General features: G+C 35.3%; 1 pseudogene; it reads left to right on the top strand.

The window, feature by feature from the left end:
- Window positions 1–19,672, top strand: part of LOC107665510 (low-density lipoprotein receptor-related protein 1B-like) — a 312,996-nt pseudogene that overhangs the window by 168,340 nt on the left and 124,984 nt on the right.

Genomic DNA, 19,672 nt, shown 5'->3' with positions numbered 1-19,672 from the left:
GGTTTAAAAAATGTAAAAAAAGTTTAATTTTTTCTTCAATTGATTTGATAAGCCACCATACTATTGGTTGTTAATCTTAAGTATTTTAAAATAAAATATACACAAGACAATGTCAAGGGTTTCCACACCTTTTTATCATTTAATTCCCTTTATTGACTTTTGAAAAAAAACGTTTCTAGCCATTCATGACTTGATAATGAATTTTAATTTTTTTTTTTTTTCAAGTATTTTAAGTATATTTCAAGTATTTTAACTTGGTAGTATTTTAATAGTATTTATTTTTTATTTTAATTTTTATGTTTTAAAATATTTTTATGTTTGAAATAGTATTTTTGAAATATATTTTAAGGACTTTAATGAAATACCCTGCTATTTCTAGACTTCCCATGACCATGTTCACTCTGACACGGTTTTATTACAATATTTAACTATTATTATTATTATTATTATTATTATTTAACTTTTATTTTAGTTGTGAAGACAACATTTATAATTTAGTTTCTTCATTTAATATTTATATTTTGTTTTATTTAACAATAATAGTAATAACATTTTTTTAACAGTTTTAATTTAAAAATTGAATTTGTTACCTTAATTTTCAGACTAATTTCAAACTCATATTTTCATTAATGCCCCCAAATAATAAAATCCTTGTCATTTCTTCAAGGTGAGGTTGCACATGACTTGGACAGCGGTTCTGTTTCATAACAGATATGTTTCTACGGCCACACATTGTCAAAGCCCTTTCCTCTTTATGAATTATAGCGAGAGACATTCATATCACTGACAGGTCTATTAGCAGAGGAGTTCTTGATCCTCTAAACGCTCTATTAGGATTTAAAAAAAAAACTGGCAATTAGGGGCTCTTTAAGGTAAATCTTTTTGCTACCTTCTCAAATCTCCTCATACCAATTAGCTCCCTCATTTATCTCTCTTACACGGACCTCACGGGAGCGAAGGCCCGTCTCATTACGCCACTTCAAACGAGCTAACTGGGGTGTTTCTGACGAGGTGTCCGAGGAACAAAGTCAAAGCGCCACCGTTTCTTTTCCCCTCCACTTTGTTTTGTGTTTGTGATGTTCTTGAAATTGGTTTAAGAATGTACACAAGCTAGTCACCAAACTAGTTTGACAGATTACCATTAGATACACCTGTTCGCATTCACAAATTCGCAAATTTTCTTCGTAGGTCGCAATCCTTGTATACCGAACAACGGCGGTTGTTCCCAGATTTGCCTTCCCACTTCTGAAACAACTCGGACGTGTTCTTGTACTACGGGCTACAACCTTCGTCCGGACCGCTCCACCTGTGAAGGTACGACCGTTAGTTGTGACCTCTGCATACGGACGTAATTAACCTTCCGATCTCGGAGGTATTCATTATTTTTCAAAAGCACATTGACCTGGAAAGGGTTTTTTTCTTTTCTTTTTTACTTTGCTAGGTCTTCAGTCTTTCCTGATGTACTCCGTTAATGAAGGTATAAGAGGACTGTCTCTGGATCCCAGCGATAACTCTGAAGTTTTGATGCCGCTAACTGGCACTCTGTTCACCGTGGGACTGGACTATCATGCCGGTAAGTACACTTTTTGCTTTGATTATAAAAGAAAAAAACACAAAAACAAAAATAAATATTTTTAAATAAATTATTCTTACTTATTATTTTATATTATTAATTAATATTATTAATGTTATTAAATGAAAATGTATTTCAGTTTTAGTTTTAGTAATTGTATGCATTTTAGTAATTATTTATAGTTTTTGATATTTATTTGCATTTCAGTTTTAGTTTTATTAATTATACTGTTTTAGTTAGCTGCCAAGGCAACGTTTCTTATTTTCATTTTCCAGCTAATGTTTATATTTTATTTTAACTTTTCTTCATTTACATGCATTTTTTAAATCACAAAGGAAACTGCATTTTAATACTTTTTACTGACATACATTTTTTTATATTATTTATACACTACTATAATGTTTATCTGTTTTCTGAAATAACTTTTATTTTTGTTTGCAGTTTTAATTTCACTTTAAGTTTGTTGTAGTAATTGTATGTGCTTTTGTCTATTTTTTTTTTTTTTTTTTTAGTTTTTAACATTTATTTGTAATATTTCGGTTTTAGATATTGTACTTTTTGTTACTTCAGTTTAGACATATTTAATTCAATTAGTTACCAAGGCAGCATTTCCTATTTATGTTTTTCATCTAATAGTGATATTTTATTTTACTCCAGCTTTATTATTAAATCATTAAGGAAAGTGTATGTTAATACTTTTTTACTGTAATATACATGTGTTAGTTTAGTATTATTTATATACTGTTATTCATATTTGTTTTTCTTTTAGTTTTAGTCATTAAAACTAGGGCAGCATTTTTAATTGTTGTTGTTTTTTTTGTCTAATTTTTATATTTTATATTATTCAGCTTTATTTAAATAATTGAAAATAATTCAGTAATGCTAGTTTAACAAATGAAATCTATGTTGTCATAATTAAAAACAAAACAAAACCAATAAACAAACAAAAAAGAGATGAATGGCATAAAGAGGACAGTCGTATTGAAAAGGTAGTGGCCAAAGTTCATCAATTATGGTAGTTTGGATGTAACATCACAGCTATAATGGTTAAAATTTGCCTTCAAGATTAGTGTGTTAAAAGTATTATATAAAAACAGTGTAAAAATGTGGGGAAAACATGATATTTTGTTCTACTGACTACAATTAGGTAGACATTTTTGATTCTTCTGAAATGAGCTGTTATTGTTCTTTGAATTAGTTGGCATCGCCATGCCATGTGTACAACAACATATCACCCCTTGACATGAGGAAAACATTGATTTGCAGGGTATCTGCCAGTGTTTGGGACAGATTCATATAGTGCAGTAATTGGACAGAAACAGAATTGAGACAGAAATGCCACTCTTTGCATCAGCGACAGACATTTCGCAGCTCTGCATTTGCATGACAAAGCAAATATTGGCATTGCATTGCATGTCTATATATATTTTTTTCATTGCGAGATGAGGTGAAGGGATGCGAAATGTGGTTATGAAAGATGGAAGATAATCGAAACAGATTAGCTGGACAGATGAGCCGATGCCTCATAACGATGTGAATGGGCTTCATTGGAGTTTTTGTCAAAAGGGATATAATATACATTTTTGAGTAGGCGAGGAGCTGGTGATGCATGAAGCTACGGATAATGCCGTGCGGCCAAGTCAGAGTAATTTTTGTGAAAAGCGTTTTGAAAGGGACAGACCATGGGAGCCAGGACAATCACGAGTACTTTGGGCCTTTTTAGCCTCTATTGTTTTGGAGAAAAGGCGGGTTTGAATGAGAGCAAAAGGGCAAAGACATTTTGGCCAGCAGAAACAGACTCATTTTTGTAGGTAGAGCTTGACAAAAGCTCTTCAAAATCATTTTTTGAAGGCCTTGGTTATTCAAAATTGGCCATCAGCACAAGAATGCATACAGTTCTTAGCTGCTGTGATGTAGAAGGTAAAAAAGGAAAAAATAAAAATCATTTCATGCTTTTAAGAGCATTTCATTTTAAGAAATAATTGTTGCTCGCTTTTTTTAATTGAAATACATCAGTGTTACTATAGTTAATTAAAACATGAAAATGTTTTACTTAAAAAAAAGTTCAGTGAAATGAAATAAAATATAGAAATCTTAAACTAATTTTATTTCAGTAAATTGCCAAAGCAATTTTATTCAGCAGGGCTGTTAAAATTAACTAAACCATAAAAAAGAAGTATAAATAAAATGTTGCTTGAAATAAAATAAATGTTATATATGCAAAACAATATTTCTCTTTTTCATTTAACTTGATGTACCAAAATAACTAAAACTGAAATAAAAATGTATAAAACCTATGTACAAAACAACAAAAACTAATAAAAAGACTAAAAAATGCAACAAAATTACAAAAACTTCAACTAAAATAAATATGAAATCGATAATATACAAATGAAATCTAATTCAAAATATTAAAAACTTTAAAGTATCTCAATGATACTAAAATAGCAGTCACATGATATAACGTGATTAAAAACTACAATACTAAAATAAAAATAAAACTGAAATTAAACTATTAATACAATATCAAAATACTATATACTTATAAAAAATTATATTAAAAAAACGTATCTCAGTGTTACTATAAATGACGCTGCAATACAATTAATTTAAAGATTTAAAATATGTTATTGGTGAGTTGACAGCAACAGTAATGAAAAATTTGGGAAATTAGTATGCACAATTAAGTGTACAATATCAATTGATACATTAATAAACTAAAATGTAACAGGCAATGACTAATATGGTACAGATATCTTGTGCAACCCTAACTAAAGATACTTTTTGCCCCTATAATAAGGTAGTTATGCAATTTAACAGCAGGTGCTAACTAGTCTAGGCACACTTTATAATTATGGGTTATTTTCTAATTGCATATCTTAGGAAATGATACATTGTACTGGACAGACATGGGCTCCAACAGAATCTCTAGATCCAGTCGAGATCAGACCTGGAGAGAGGACATTGTCACAAGTGGTCTTGGACGTGTTGAAGGACTTGCAGTGGACTGGATTGCAGGTGTGAAGGTTTCTCTTCTTTTAGCATTTCTATGCGTTTCCAAAATGATGTTGTCAGGCTTATTGTTTCTCTGTAGGTTCAGGGTCTTTGTTGCTTTGCATCCAAAGGTAATATTTACTGGACGGACCATGGCTTAAATCTCATTGAGGTCGCTCGATTGAATGGCATGTTCCGCGCCGTGGTGAAATCTGACGGTCTTGATCAACCCAGAGCCATTGCTGTGCACCCAATGAAAGGGTATGTATCTGCCTTTTTATTTTTACTAAAAATACCCTCTGGTTTATTTTTTTCTTCTAATGCTAAGCTTCAGTTTCACCCAAGTGTGGCAACAGCGTTTAAATGATTGACCTATGATCATCTAGAGAGCAGTTAGCATGTGCAATTAGCACCTCAAAGCTTGTTAACTGCAGATGTACGTCCTCCTTAAAGGCCTTATAATTTCCATTGCATGTATTCTAATTTGAGAGGGCCATCATAATCTTGACCTCATGTTTGTAATGAGTTATCTCATTATCTACAGCTTTGTACTGTAAAAGTGGAATATAAACATGAAGCTGTTATGTTTTTCACTGGCGTCACCAAAAGACTCAATTTTTAACATCAACCCTGCAAATGCGAGAGACCATTGTTAATGATCCATTCAGTCCCTGATGGAATTCAAATCCTGCTCTACATTTTGTATCATTTACTCTTGAATATGCAAAAACTGAACCTTTAAAGGTACAACAGGTTGTCACTGGGACAGTACTCTTAAAGGGACGTCTTTGTACCTTATTTACCCTCAGAGTTAGGAAGGTTACTTTGGAAATGCAATAGGTTACAGATTACAAGTTGCCCTATTTAAAATATAATAAGTAGTGTAACTATTTTAATTATTTTATTAAGTAATGTAACAAACATTTAAACCAGGCAGGGTTAACCTTACAATAGTACTCAACACTGAATACTGTCAGACCTTTGTAATCGTTAACATTTTCATAAGTAACTGTAACTTAATTACATTTTTTTTTCTCAGTAACTGTAACAGATTACATTTACATTTATTTTGTAATTAAATTATGCAACGCCATTACATGTAACTAGTTATTCCCCAACACCGTTTACCCTTAAACGGTTCATAGTAGTACCTTATTGGTACATATTACTACTCTAAGGCACTAATATTCACCTTTTAGGGGTAGATATGGTACAAAGTTGTGCCTTCAAGGGTACTGCCCCAGGGACCAGTTGTTGTACCCTTACAGGTTGTTGTAACCTTTTTTTTTTTTTGTTTGACAGTGTACTATCCGATTCCATTTAGAAATAGACTGTGAATGGTAGAGGACAGGAAAAACACACCCTAATTAGAATTTTCCCATGAGGACCTGAACACAGCATTAGCCCAAACAAACTGTAACCCTGTTAGAAATGTACTTGTTTTCACTGTAACTGAAGACAAATCTTGGATTTCAAACTGTGCGAAGGTCAAAATTCCTCAGGATGACTACTTAACCATACTCTCCTTTGAATTCATGCAGGTTTCTCTTCTGGACAGAGTGGGGCCAGAGTCCTACCATCTCCAGGTCATATCTCGATGGTTCAGAGCAATCTGTGCTTGTTAGCACCGGACTAGCAAGGCCCAATGGCATCTCCATAGACTACCAGGTCTGCTTCCCCTACATGCTTACTCTGTAGGTTGCAGTCCATGTTGATTTCATGGCTTATCTTGCAGCTTTAGGGTAGCCAGATAATATATCCATTCATTCTTAATACAACAGATGCATGATGTTTGTCTTCCAACTGCATTGTAGGAAAATAAATTATACTGGTGCGACGCCCGCAACAACAAGATTGAAAGAATCAACCTTGAGCGGGGTGAGCAGAGGGAGATTGTGTTCTCATCGAGTGGGGTGGATATGTTTTCCATAGCAGTCTTTGGCACTTACCTCTTCTGGTCTGACAGGTAATTTATTTTCCATAAATGTTACAGTCTCAAAGAATGGCCCAAGAAAGCAGATACCATTCCATTTTCCATACAAGGTCGCAATGCCTAGTGCAAAAAGACACTTTAGATTATTTCAGAATCTCCCGTGGTTCAATGTCATTCCAAGGATGGGTTACCTCACCTTCTGTTAGACCAGCTGTGTACTGTATTTTAATGAGTTATTTGGTTTTAATTAGTCGAGGGCCATCGATTAGCAAGTGTCAAACTTTCGGTTTTGTGCCCCCATAACGGTAGAGCCTACGCCAATGGATCCATCCGCCGTGCTTCCAAGAAAGATGCCGTGGACATAGTGACCATCAGGAGCGGCTTGGGCGTCAGTCTGAAAGATGTGAAGGTCTTTAACCAGGATCGGGAGAAAGGTTGAGGTTTCACTTTATGGCAGTTTTCCTGTTCTTTGAACATTGCACCAATGCACATAAGTACAAGTTTATCCCAGATAAAGCAGGGGTGTCCAATCCTGCTTCTGGAAGAACACCTTTTCGCAGAGTTACCTCCAACCTGCTCCAACACACATACCTGGAAGTTTCTAGTAACCCTGAAGACCTTGATTAGCTGGCTCAGAGGTGATTAATGAGCACTTGAGCTAAACTTAAAAGAAAAGCTGCCCTCCAGGGGCAGGATTGGATACTCCTGCTGATAACGAACACCTGGTGATGGACACCATATGAAAAAATAGATCAATTAGACTAGTTGTCATAGCAGTAAATGTCTGAGAAAGTTCTTGTTTTTTAGTTTTACAGGAAGGGAATAGTTCACCCAAACATTGGACCCTTTCAAATTACACTTGAATTTTGTTTGCATGCTGAAACTATTGTCTCAAAGCCATTATTAGGTGATATCATTTGTTTAGACCACATGTGTCAAAGGGCCAATGTCCTGCAAAGTTCCAAAACACCTGCCTGAAGGTTTCTAGTAATCCTGAAGCACTTGATTAGCTGCTTCACATATGTTAAATTGAGATTGGAGCTAAGCTCTGCAGGACAGTGACCTTCTAGGAACTGAGTTTGACATCCTACTTTTTAGGGAGTCTGATCTCTGATTTGTTTGACTTACCCAGGTACGAACTCTTGCAGCAGAGCAAACGGAGGATGCCAGCAACTTTGTTTTTACTTGGGGAATAACCGGAAAACTTGTGCTTGCGCCCACGGACATCTTGCTCAGGATGGACTCAGGTGCAGCAGGTACGAGGGTTACCTGCTGTACTCCGAGAGGACCGTTTTGAGGAGTATTCATCTATCGGATGAGAATAACCTCAACTCGCCAATAAGGGTGTACGAGAACCCAAATTATTTTAAAAACGTTATAGCTTTGGCCTTTGATCATCGTCAGAAAACGCACGGAACCAATCGGATTTTCTTTAGCGATGTTCATTATGGGAATATACAAGTCATCAATGACGACTGGACAGGACGACGCGTCATTGCTGAGAGTAAGTAATTGTGTCTAATTACTTTTGCCTATATTGTTAGTCGCGCTTTTTTGTTGGAAATAATTGTTTTTTAGTTATTTTGTCAGTTGTTTTGAGAACCCTTTCATGAATTCATGCTCAAGTCTGCTATGTTTTCTTGGACTTTTAATGTCTTTAAAAGCCCATATTAGATGAAGTAAAGATGAAATGACAATGTCCGGTGTCACTTAAATGTTGTTTAGAAAGCAGATACCTTCTGAATAATGCTGATGAATGATTTTTACAAAGCTTTTCAGACATCCTTAATGTTCATAGTATTATGTCTGTGAGGAACATTTGAATGAATTGGAAATTGGTTGTATGGATTTGTCAAAACTTTTAGATCATTTTCCAGAACGTTTAGCCTGATATTGTCTGTCCAAGGTACTTTCGTAACACATTTATTTGCTTTATTTGCAATGCAGCTCATATTTGTAGCAGCATCACGGCCAATTAATTATGGTCAAATGTAAATAAATGATCCATACAAGGTACAGCCAATTACTCTGATAAAGCAGCAGCCCAGTAGCCGGCATTGAAATTCATACCTCTTGTGATTTATCAGGCCCTAACCTTGTCAACATTAACACACGTCTCATTTAATCAGTATGCCATTAACCTGCAGAGCTGTCAGTTCGCAGCTGCTGTGCTGAACGATAGCTTGCCTGAGAGGAATTGTGATATTTGTCAAACGAGGCCGTGGCAGGCGCTCAGATTGTTATACCTGACCCTAGACGCTAAGCTTTATCTTTTGTCATGGATTTATGCTGATATATTGCAGGCATGTATCTTGGTGTTGGGCTGATAAACAGCTTGTCTGTACATACTCTTGTTTGAGGGCTGATAGAGGCGAGGGAATGACTGGTAGCTCTTTAGTTGAAGTGACTTTTTTAGCTGATTTGTGACAATATTAGTTTTTAAATGTTGAGTTTAAAGTGAACTTACTCGGAAATGTTTTTGTACATTTCATCTGGCAGCTATAACTGTGTGTTGCTCCAACATCTCCAAAGACTAGCTTTTGTTGACAGGGTGGTTCAAATCTGACATATTGCAGCTTCTCATAATCAAAGCCAGTTCAAGACCAGACAGTTGCTCGGCTCGATGACTTTTACTCAGACCTCTGTAGTTTTCACCAGTGCTGGTGATTAAAGACTTTGTTTTTGTCACGCTGTTAACAGCGCTTCCAAATATTTTTTTATTGACAGCAGCTCAACCTGTTCAGTCAGCGTGAACTTTCACAGACAGAGGAATCACACCTAATCTTCCTCGCTCTTCATGTATTTGACTGTCAAACGGTCATGCGAGCACCCTGCTTGCCTCTTCCTGTGCTTGCAACAGAGCCTTGGGGTTATTTTACACTTAAATTGCAGTGTGTTTGTTCTTGCAAGATGTTGATGACTTTTTTAAAGATTTTTAAAAAAGGCTTTTTTAACCTAAAAATGAACAATACATCATTTTGTCAGACTCATTTTGTTGTTTCAAAACCTGTTTGACTTGCTACTTCTGTGCAACACAAAATAAGACATTTTAATGAATGACGTTGGTCATTTCCATGCAATACTAATGCATGGGAACTGGAGTGTCCAAGTCCAAAACTTTTTAAATTAATTAATTAATTTATATATATATATTTTTTTGATAATCTTCCTTCCCAGTGGGACTGGGCAATACTTATCACAATAATTATGCTGACAGTACAAAATTTGGGAATTGTAATTTTCTTTGAAAGAACTTGTTTGCAAAAAAGATTTTGTAGGAAGGTTGCAGTTTTTGTATTATTTTTTTCATATTTTTATATTGGTATCTTAAGTATGATCCCTTTTGTGTTCATTTGTTTAAAAATAAATAAATAAATATCTGGGCTTAAATTTTGCAGTAAACATTTTGTACTTTACATATACATTTGATTTTTTTTTTATTTCATCTTTTGTGTTTGGCAAAAGCATAATGATTTTTTAAAATTTTTTGGTGAAAGTTTCCTTGATAGTAATACAAATGTTTCAGACATTATTCAGAACTGTACAATCTATGGTAGTTTTGTGTAAAAACTTGAAATTTAAGCCACTATTCACTAGGGATGTCACAATATCAAAATCTCACGATATGATAATATCGCGATATGAAGTCCACGATACAATATTTATTGCGATATTTGAAGAAAAAAAAAGACAAATGAAGAATTGGAGAAAAAAAGAAAGAAAATTTTGTACGTTTTAAAGTTAAATTCTTCTATGTAATGCACTTTGAGGGTTCAAAATTAAGAGCTCCAACCCATGTCCTTAACTAAGAAAACTTAAGTTAGAAAAAAGTCAGCGAATTCACTTTTACCTGAACTTTAAATGAGACTCAACCCTCTTTTTATTTGTGATATACTGTCTCAGTCTAAATTACATTCACACTGGTGTTTTAGGAAGCCAAACAAATTATAACAATATAAATATATAATATAATATAAAATAAATGAAAATTAGTATTTCATAGGTATATTATTTTTGCTTTACACTACACTAGGGAAATTACAATACTTCTTTCCTAATTTCTACACTTGAAAGAGATATTTTGAATTTGGACTGCATTTTAACCGCTAGCTGTCAGCAATTCATACTGCACTTTTAAGCTTTTATTTTGACAGAAACAGCAGTAGAGCTTTTATTTTGAAAGAAAACTCCAACTTCAGTGAAAACAGGTTTAGAAAAACTCGTCTCACTACAAATCTAGTGAAATGCTGTAATCATCATCTGCTGTGAAAATCAAGCATAACTGGTGGCAGTTGCGTTCCCAAACGCGCGCTAAACTCACTGCACATGCAGCAATGAAGTTCACTGCATTCACCGTGAACAGAGCTGTTCTGAGGCACAGAAAACACCGGATCACGAGCTGATCACCTGAATGACGTGCACGCTTCCCTTTGAAACACGTAGTGCAAACAGACTTGATGAAGGGATTAAGCCATATTGTGTTTTCGGTTTTAGTTCACTTGACAGATACTGTGCCAAAGCATAATGGCCCAAAACACAACTTTAAAGGGGTCATATGATGCTGCTAAAAAGAACATTATTTTGTGTATTTGGTGTAATTAAATGTTTATATGCGGTTTAAGGTTCAAAAAACACATTATTTTCCACATATTTCGCTTTCACAACAAAACACAGCGTCAACCACGACGGGCTGAGTGAGCAGAGGCCGGGGGATAAAGTGAGGAACGGCCGGCGGGCTGAGTGAGCAGAGGAGGCGGATTCGACGAAGGAGCGTCCGGCGGGCTTGCAGCAACCACAACCGCATGACAAAGCAGATATCGTCCTCTTTTGGAAGACCAAACAAAGTAGTTTCGCTTTCACAACGAATCACACAGCGCATTCACAGAATAAAAGTTACGCCTTCTTTCTTTGCGTGAACATTTGGGCGGCGTTATGCAAATCTTCCCACATAGTGATGTAGATATGTGGGGGCGTGTTAGAACGAGCCGTTTTAGGTAGGTGTGGCTGACTCTTAACTTTTATAAAGAATATCTCTTTGGATTTGAGACTTTAGACTTTGCAACTTTACAGATCTTCTTTATGCACCAAGAGCTTGTAACACTCCAAAGAGAAAGGAAAAATTGAAATCGCATCATATGACCCCTTTAAAGACCTTTTATGTTAGAATAAGTTGTTTAATTATATTTTAAAAACTACAGTTTTTGCCCAGAAGCCTATCGTTTCATATCGTCATTTAACCACGATAATATCGAGACAGTTTTGCTATCGCTATATCACAATATTGATAATATCGTTACATCCCTACTATTCACTAAATTTGGCACATTCATGAGAAAAGTAGAGATGCCAGAATTATGAGCGATTCATTCTAGTAAGTCAGATCGTTTGAATGACTCAATCTATCTGAATGATTATTTGATCTAAATCTCCACTTTAAGCGATTGAGTCAATCAGTCGAGTCAAAATTTTAAGATATATAACAAATATTGTCTAAACTTGGAAGAACATGAAGATTTGAGTGAGCTGTTAACTTCTGCATTCAGATTTTTGCACACAAAAAAAATATTTGCACCTGCAGATTAAATTAATTAATCTCAAGAACTAGATCAGTCCGATTCATAAATGAATCATTCAGACTTTAGAATTTAGTGAATAATGACTTAAATTTCAAGTTTCAACTACCAGAAGACTTCAAATATACAACAAATTTCATCTTTTGTGTTTCGTGTTTCGCATTAATGTGAGTTTTTTACTTCTTGGTGAACAGTTTCTTTAAAATAACACTTCTTTTTTGCTCGATTCACACCTCAGGGTTATTTTTAGACATGTTACTAAGCTATGAAAAGGCTAATCAGTGTGAAAAATACAAAAAACGAACAACACCAAAGTATAATTAGTCATTTAGGAGAGACATGTCTGGTTTATGAATCAAGAGAGAGGCCATTGTAATTCAATGGAAATCTGTGAGAGAATATTTGAAAGAATTAAAGGTTTTACTTAGTCAAGGCTCCACAAGCGCGCAAGACGTCAAGCCCTAAAGGATTTTTATCCATGTGTGAGGAAAATCAATTGCGGGTCAGGAGTGAAAGAGAGCTACTGCAAGAGTATTAGCTTGGAGAGAGAGACATACAGAGGGAAGATGTCAGACAGACAGCGAGTGTGAACTAGACCGCGATGCCAATGCTGCGTCTCCATCGGGGGAAATCTGTCTTTGTTAGCCGGAGGATGGTGATGGATCGCAGGCAGGATGTGATCGCTTGACACACGTAATATATCGTACAGGAGAAGTTTCCAAGGCAACACGCAGACCTCTGCCTTCTTGCGTAACTCTCGTTGGAGCCCGAAGTGGAAATGTCATGTCACTTTCATTATTAAAACCAGTCATTTTCATCTGGATCCGTGTTCTTGATGACCTCTGATAAACAAATACCAGGTTATTGCTGTTTAAAGTCAAGTTTGTTTTCTTAGCGCTTGTTCCTGGTCTTATTGTGAACAATTTTTCTATGGATGCATGTTATGTTGGCATCATATTGGGTTTAGTATGTATTTATTTATTTAGATCAAAACTGTATATTTATTGTTGGATACTTATTTCCCCTGGTTTTTGCATTTTAGAATTCCATTGGTGTCATTTAACACTCATATTTCTGTCATGAAAACTATCAGAGAGTTTAGCATGGTAGTATACATGGCAATGTTAATGTGTTTGGTCTTGGTGGAATAGATCTGCTACGCTACCAAGACTTGCTTTTGCCAATACATCCACAGACATGCTGCTGTGAGCATGTAGGAAATACTGCTGCTGCACATATAACATATATGAAATAATCCCCATATATAACACACATGAAATTACCCCATATAGATCTATACAGGTGGAGCTGGGGGAGGTAGAGGGTTTCTGAAGCGCACTGTAACTGGTACAGCAAGCACTAGCCAAGTATTTGAATGTTGAGCAGCAAGCTCATTGGCTGCTGTAGTGAAAAGTAACCAATCAGCTGGGCCATGTGAATGATGTCATTAAAAATTTTAATAATGCCCATTTTAGACTTGTACTCTATTAATTTACTAACTGCTTGTTTTCTTAAAAAAAATGCTTCTCTATTCTTTTTGTATTCCATCTATTTGTTTTATTTTATTTATTATACAAACAAAAAGCAAAACAAGGTCTCTAGCACTAGCTTGCTCTATTCTTTTTCTATTCTATCTGTTTCCTTTAATTTATTATATAATTAAAAAAAAAAAAAAACCTTGCTTTGTTGCGTTAGGCTAACGGAGACTTGTTATAGCACTTGCATATTGTTCTTTTGTTGATTTTGATTGCTTCCATTGTCCTCATCGCAGATCGCAGATGCACGGCATAAACTTGTTGTCAACGATTCCCTACAATTTTTATTAATAAAATAGCCTAGATACTAGATCGCTACCTTATATTTCTCAGCAACGAGTTGGTAAAATCGCTGTTTTTGAAGTAATTAATTGTTTGTAGAGAGAGACGCGCAGACACAGCATGCACGGCAAGCCTTTGATTATCCCTGACATAATCATTATTTTATTGTTAATGGTGAAAAAAGTAATGTATGTTTAAATTGTATATTTATACAATAATATACTGTATAAACAGGATAGGATTTCTCAAATAAGTACTCAAATAAGTAAAACTAAGTGAACTAAAACCTTAAACTATAAACATATGTGACCCAAGGGTAAATTTTTTGAAATTGAGATGTATAAACCATCTGAAAGCTGAATAAATAAGCTTTCTACTGATGTATGGTTTGTTAGGATATAACAATATTTAGCTGAGAAACAACTATTTGAACATCTGGAATCTGATGGTGCAAAAAAATCAAAATATTGAGAAAATCGCCTTTAAAGTTGTCCAAATGAAGATCTTAGCAATGCATATTACTAATCAAAATCAAAACATACTTACGGTAGGAAATTTACAAAATTTCTTCATGGAACATAATAATATCCTAATGATTTTTGGCATAAAAGAAAAATCAATCATTTTGAACCATACAATGTATTATTGGCTATTGTTACAAATATACCCCAGCGACTTAAGACTGGTTTTGTGGTCCAGGGTCACATATATTAAAAAATCAAAACACTAAAACTTGTTACTAAATCTTAAAAAAAATCAAAAAATAAAATTGAAATAAAATAAAGTGTGTGTGTAATAGAAATATTAAAAATGCTTGTTATATTTATAAATATTTTGAAGTAGAAATGTATTTATTTATTCATTCTTTTATTGATTTGTTGATTGCAAATGCTTACTTTTTACTATTACAGTACTATTCTTGATGGCTAATATTGAACACTGCCCATTAAATATCTGTTTTAATCCTAAACCTTGACAGTACAGATGTTAAAGGGTTAGTTCACCCAAAAATGAAAATTAGCCTGTGTTTTACTCACCCTCGAAGCATCTTAGGTGTATATGACTTTCTTCTTTCAGACGAAGCCAGTCGGGGTTATATTGGCTATTGTTACAAATATACCCCAGCGACTTAAGACTGGTTTTGTGGTCCAGGGTCACATATATTAAAAAATCAAAACACTAAAACTTGTTACTAAATCTTAAAAAAAATCAAAAAATAAAATTGAAATAAAATAAAGTGTGTGTGTAATAGAAATCCATATTTCAAACGTAATAAACACTTTTCTCTCACTTCCGGTATCTGTCATACGCGGAAGACGTTCCGGCGGATGACGCAGCACATATACGCAGCGCGCGCGCCTCTGAGATATGCTAGTCTCGGGAGTTTGTTTATAGGAGCAAAGGAAGCAAAGTTTCCTTACTTTAGCAAAGGAAAACCAGTCTCCTCTTGGCTTATATAGAAATCCTCCGACATTTTTCTTTGCAAATCTTCGGTTTGTACTTCTAATTCGTGACCGGCGTTTTGTTTTGTTCTCTCTCCACATTCGTCACTAATCACAGAACGCCGACGTCTTACGTCATCCGCCGGAACGGCTTCCGCGTATGACAGAAACCAGAAGTGAGAGAAAAGTGTTTATTACATTTGAAATATGGATATTTTTCTTACAAAAACACATGGATTCACTACAGGAGGCCTTTATTCACCCCTTGGAGCCGTGTGAGGCACGTTTTATTATGGATGCACGTGCTTTATTTGACGACTTGTGCACTGTTCAACTGCAACACCCACTGACTGCAATGATAGAGCTTGGAATAGCCAGGACAATTTTTAATATAACTCGGATTGGATTTGTCTGAAAGAAGAAAGTCATATACACTAGGGCTGGGAAAATAATTTTCTGAGATTCTGAGAGTTTCCGAATGCATCGCGATTCTTTCTTGAATCGATTCTGAGCTTAGTTTTGAACAGCAGATGGCACTGCATGCTTTAGAAACGGCCGCACTCTGCTTGTTTCCAAATCCTTACACACACTTGAACCTAAAATAATCATTCATAAAATTCAAAAAGGTTGAAGCGAATTACAAAGGTGTTCACAGTGGCTGTGTTTACATTAATCTCGCGTCATAAAAGCATTCTGAGCTGAGGTGAAATTACATGACTCAGCCGAACACACAAGCGCTCTTTAACACTCTTCTTCTTCATGAGCATTTGAGTGTGCGGATAAAAACTAGATTAGAGCGCCATCTGCTGTTAAAATCTAAGCTCAGAATCGATTCCAGAGGAATCGCGATGCATTCTGAAAATCTAAGAATCGATCCACAAATCGATTCTGCATCGATTTATCGTCCCAGCCCTAATATACACCTAGGATGCCTCGAGGGTGAGTAAAACATAAGCTAGGTTTCATTTTTGGGTGAACTAACTCTTTAAATGGGTTGCAAAAGGCAATTTACGTTGACTTGCAGTGTTTGCGACACATGATGGATTGCAGACGTTAGCAAATCTGCAAACACTTCGAAACAAAGTTTGCTGAGCTCTCTTGTGGCGCTTCAGAGGAAATATATGAGATTACACTTTTTTTCTTTTATTTTTCTTTTTTTTTTAGAAGAGCAGGACAGCAGATTTAAGTGTCAGTTTGCTCTTCATTGCATCTCTTTGCTGTCTTGGAGAAACAGTTGTGATATACACTTGACTATATTTGAGATTTTTCTTTCCTATACAGTTAATGGCAAATAGTCTAAATAATTTACTGCACTGGTTCTGAATAGCCGGTGTCGTATTGTCCTTTTTGCAGCGCAGTCGGCATCCTGCTTTATGCTTGTTAAATCCTTGTTCACTGCAAGTAATCTAGCAGAGCCTGCATGTCCTATTCAGTGCCACTCACTTTGCCTGTCAGGCTCTATGGGGGTTTTGAGGATGAGGAACCACATCCCCCCAAAAAAAGTGAAGCATTTCTGCAGGGCTTCTTAAAACATGCTGCTCAGGTTGCAGTGTTATAAACTCAAAAAAAAATGTTTTCTCCCATGCGTTATGCAATTGCAACATCAAAAAGACTGAATAATCGTTTGATCAGTGCATGATTTTGTTTTTCACAAAAAGGCCCAAGCAGGCTATAAAAATGCGCTGAACTTTGTGTCGAGTCGTACATGATATGGTTGCATATAGGAAATGCATGAGACAATATTGTGTTGATTCAAAGGAAAACATTTAAAAATGTAAATGTAAATGTAATTATATAGATAGATAGATAGATAGATAGATAGATAGATAGATAGGTGCATCTAAAAAAATTAGAATATCGTGGAGAAGTCAACTTTTTTTGTAACTTATTTCAAAAAGTGAAACTTACATATATTCTAGATTCATTGCATGTAAAATAAAACATTTCAAAAGCAAAGCCGATTCAAACACTTGGGAGAGCTTCACAAGGAGTGGACTGAAGCTGGAGTCAGTGCATCAAGAGTCACCACGCTCAGATGTCTTCAGGAAAAGGGCTACCAAGCCACTTCTGAAACAGAAACAACGTCAGAAGCATCTTACCTGGGATAAGGAGAAAAAGAACTGGACTGTTGCTCAGTGGTCCAAAGTCCTCTTTTCAGATAAAAGTCAATTTTGCATTTAATTTGGAAATCAAGGTCTAGATTCTGGAGGAAGACTGGAGCGGCACAGAATTCAAGCTGCTTGAAGTCCAGTGTGAAGTTTCTGAAGTCAGTGATGATTTGGGGTGCCGTGACGTCTGCTGGTGTTGGTCCATTGTGTTTTATCAAGTCTAAAGTCAATGCAGCCATCTACCAGGAGATTTTGGAGCACTTTATGCTTTCATGTGCTGACAAGCTTTATGGAGATGCTGATTTCCTTTTCCAGCAGGACTTAGCACCTGCCCACAGTGCCAAAACCACTCCCAAGTGGCTTGCTGACCATGATATTACTGTGCTTGATTGGCCAGTCAACATGCCTGACCTGAACCCCATATGGAATCTATGGCATATTTTCAAGAGAAAGATGAGAAACAGTCGATTCAACAATACAGACGAGCTGAACTGTAGCAGTGCCACAGGCTGATTGCTTCCATGCCACACCTCACTGATGCTGTAGATTGTGCTAAAGGAGCTCCAACCAAGTATTGAGTGCATAAATGAACATACTTTAAAGAACTTGAACTTTTCTGTTTTGCAAATCCTTTTTTTTTTTAATTGATCTTAGGAAATATTCTAATAATAATTCTAAGAAGTGTTTTTTTTCCTCTAAATATTACTTCGATTTAGTCACAAATGTATCTTAAATCTTTTATATTTTCTTTTCTTTTTTCATTTTAACATGGAACTGAAGTGCTGTTGTAATATTATATTATATGAAACATCATATTTTATAACAGATTGCTTTTTTATTTTATTGTTACATTTAATTGCATTTCTATACTTAAATTAAATAAACTATTTTAAATGTTTGTTTATTTATTTGTCTTAGGTTTAATTTTTCACTTACATTTTTATTTTTCATTTGGAAAACCATTCTAATGTCATTATTTGACATTATTTTTAAAGTTTCAGCTTTATTTTTTCATTCTGTTTTTGCTTCTAGTTTGTTTTATTTTAACTTGGAACTAAAATGCTATTGGACTGTTATAATATACAAAAAATATTAAATGTGGTAAAATATGAACTCATTATATATTTTTTTCAATTTTATTTTTTAATTAAAAAAGGAATTTTATATACAATCAAGCAGTTCTTCTTAAGTGCAGTGTTTTTAGAGCTAAAAGGTGTATTTTTTCTTTTTTAAAGGTTTTGATTTAGTATTGACGTAGATTTCCACAACACATCTTGACCTTTTCTGACACCTAGCTGTTTTTCACATTGACCATCTGTCTGCTTTTTCTTCTTTTTGAATCACTTGTGAAAGAACCTGTGGAGGTGTTTGCCTGCCATCTGGTTTTATGGCCTTCAGATCAACTGCTTGCATTTGTGGGCTTCAATGCTTTTTATATCTTATATTATTGATAGAAGGTTTGAAATAAGATAAAAGTATGTGTGCTTTATTTCAGGCTTTAAAGTGTAGCGTGTTTAAAGTGTGTGTTGTAGGTCACTGTACGTTATTTGAGAGTACTTGAGAGATTATCATTGACGTTGTGTTTCCTTCTCTAGATGTTGGTTCTGTGGAGGGACTGGCGTACCACCGAGGATGGGACGTCCTGTACTGGACGAGCTCCACCACAGCCACCATCACCCGCCACAGCATCGACCAGACCAGACCAAACACTTTCAACAGAGACACGGTGGTCTCCCTGTCTGAGGAGGACCACCCACACGTCCTCACTCTGGATGAATGTCAGAAGTAAGTCTAGAGTTTTAAGTTCATCTTTGACATTTTGAAAGTCAACTGTATGACTTATACAAACTGAATATGCAGACAGATAAAGAACAGATATTTTAAGAGGAAAAAATATCCGCTTCGCGTCGGGCAGTTCTTTGCCTCCACGTCGTGCATTTAAAATCCTTTAATGCACGGCTAGCTGTTGATTATCCCGCTTATTCCATGGTCATTTGCCAAGTTATAGACAAGTTAAAACTAGTATTGCTCTTTGCATCACAACATTTGACCGAATGCGTAAAAATGACAGTTATTTTCGTCAGTTACGGCACGTTAGCGCTAGCATTCTGCCCGCTTCAAATCATACACAGAGATTAAATAGTGCAGTAAGACCACATTTATTTGAATGAATTATAGCATGTATTTCAATTAATTATCGCGAGAGAGAGAGAGAGAGAGAGAGAGAGAGAG

Source organism: Sinocyclocheilus anshuiensis, unplaced genomic scaffold (assembly GCF_001515605.1).
Source record: "Sinocyclocheilus anshuiensis isolate Anshui unplaced genomic scaffold, SAMN03320099.WGS_v1.1 scaffold543, whole genome shotgun sequence".
NCBI lineage: Eukaryota > Metazoa > Chordata > Actinopteri > Cypriniformes > Cyprinidae > Sinocyclocheilus > Sinocyclocheilus anshuiensis.
This window is presented reverse-complemented; position numbering and strand designations above follow the sequence as displayed.